The sequence below is a fragment of the Rousettus aegyptiacus genome, unplaced genomic scaffold (assembly GCF_014176215.1).
Source record: "Rousettus aegyptiacus isolate mRouAeg1 unplaced genomic scaffold, mRouAeg1.p scaffold_m13_p_3, whole genome shotgun sequence".
Lineage (NCBI taxonomy): Eukaryota > Metazoa > Chordata > Mammalia > Chiroptera > Pteropodidae > Rousettus > Rousettus aegyptiacus.
Genome location: NW_023416306.1, coordinates 96,511,864 through 96,514,116, shown reverse-complemented (window position 1 = coordinate 96,514,116; position 2,253 = coordinate 96,511,864). Strand labels below are relative to the sequence as shown.

The 2,253-nt window shown below is 33.7% G+C and overlaps 1 pseudogene; it reads right to left on the bottom strand.

The window, feature by feature from the left end:
• Positions 1 to 1,159: 1,159 nt before the first annotated feature.
• Positions 1,160 to 1,235, bottom strand: LOC118601032 (annotated as a pseudogene).
• Between the last annotated feature and the right edge of the window lie 1,018 nt (positions 1,236 to 2,253).

Below are 2,253 nucleotides of genomic sequence, written 5' to 3'. Positions count from 1 at the left end.
TCTTTATTCAGTCATCTATTGACGAGCACTTAGGTTGCTTCCATATCTTGTAAGTAATGCTGCAATGAATACAGGGGTGCATATATCTTTTCACATTAATATTTTGGATTTCTTCAGATAAATACCCAGAAGTGGAATTGCTGGGTCATAAGGTAGTTCCATTTTTAATTTTTTGAGGAAGGTCCGTACTTTTTTCCATAGTGGCCGCACCAATTTGCAATCCTGCCAACAGTGCAGGAGACTTCCCTTTTCTCCACATCCTCACCAACACTTGTTGTTCTTTGATTTATTAATGAGGGCCATTCTGATAGGTGTGAGGTGGTATCTCCTGGTTTTAATTGGCATTTCTCTGATGATTAGTAACATTGATCGGCTTTTCATATGTCTATTGGCCATCTGTATTTCCTCTTTGGAAATATGTTTTCTGAGGTCCTCTGCTCATTTTCTCATTGGATTTTTTTTTTTTTTTGGTATTAAGTTGTATGAGTTCTTTTTAAATTTTGGATATTAACCCCTCATCGGATGTATTGTTAGTGAATGTCTTCTCCCATTTGGTAGATTTTTTCATTTTGTTGATGGTTTCCTTTCCTGTGCAAAACTTTTTAGTTTGGTGTAGTCTCATTTATTAATTTTTTTCTTTTGTTTCCCTAACCTGAGGAGATTTATATCTGAAAAAAAAATTAACTAAAAGCAATGTCAGAAAAGTTTACTACCTATGTTTTTTTTCTAGGAATTTTACAATTTCATCTCTTTAATCCATCTGGAGTTTATTCTTGTATATGGTATAAGAAGGTGGTCTAGTTTTATTTTGATTTTTTTGCATGTATCTATCCAGTTTTCCCAATTCTATATATTGAAGAGACTGTCTTTACCCCATTGTATATTCTTGCCTCCTTTGTCATAGATTAATTGACTGTATAGGCATGGATTTATTTCTGGGCTCTCTGTTCAGTACCATGCTGCCGTGATTACTATAGCCCTGTAGTATAGTTTGATAAGAGGTAGTGCGATGCCTCCAACTTTGTTCTTTCTCAAGATTGCTGTTGCTGTTCAAGGTCTTTTGTGATTCCATATTATATTTTAGGATTATTTGTTTTAGTTCTGTGAAAAATGCCATTGGTATTTTTTTTTTTTTTTTTTTTTTTACAAAAGTTTATTCTCAAATGGCGCTCTACACATTCAGAGAAACTTCTCTAGTAACAAACTATAGAACTGATCCTTGAAAGTATAGTCTTTCTATTGGTATTTTGATAAGGATTACATTGAATCTATAGATTACTTTGGTTAGTATGGACATTTTAATGATGTTAATTCTTCCTATCCATGAGCACGGTATATTCTTCTATTTATTTGTATCTTCTTCAATTTCTTCTTTCAGTGAAAAGCCTGATTATTTTAAAGTCTCCTTTTTATTCTAGACTGCTTCCTTGATCATTGACACCATATGTCTGTATCACCGTATCAGCAAGTCTTTTCTATTCTACTACCTAAATATTTTTTGGAAACAGCTCACCTCTCCTTTCTCTCTTTTGGGAAACTTCCTGGAGTGCCCCACTCTACCTCCCAAAAAGTAAACTGGTTGGTTTAGGTGGTCGAGTACATCCTCGAACTTGTCTCTATCCCACTGTATTATAAATATTTACTGTTGATAGCCTTTATTAATCTGTAAATTCTTTAAGAGAAGGCATCATGTCTTATTTATATTTGTGTTCTCATCATCAGCAGAGTGCCTGGCACAAGATAAGTACTTAATAAATGTTTGCTGAATTTAAAAATAAATTTAGTAAACCAAAGAACAGTTTCCTTAAAACTCACAAGGGGGCAGCAAGGAGCAACATTCTTTTCTGTTGTCTTTTCTAGTTCTAAAGATGTATGCAAAATCATTCATCTTTAGAACTAGAAACATTAGGTTAGTTGAATCAACTGTTCTTCTTTGAAGGCTCAAACATTTCTTTAGAGAAGAATTTCATTTCACACATTGGAACTCTGATAGCTGCCTCACTTCCAGGCTTTTAAAATGTCATGGAAGCATATTGTCTGTTGGACATCCTCACAAACATGTGTATTTGGCCATAGTTCTGTGTTTAGTTGCTTTAACAGACTTACTTAAGATTATATAATATACACTGCCTTAATGGAATTTTCTGAGCGTAATTTTTGTTTGGCTTCTTGATTTCACACGTAATCACATAATTATACCACTCTAATTATTTAGTATCATCTCCCCATTTCTAGAGATGAAGAAATGGAAGC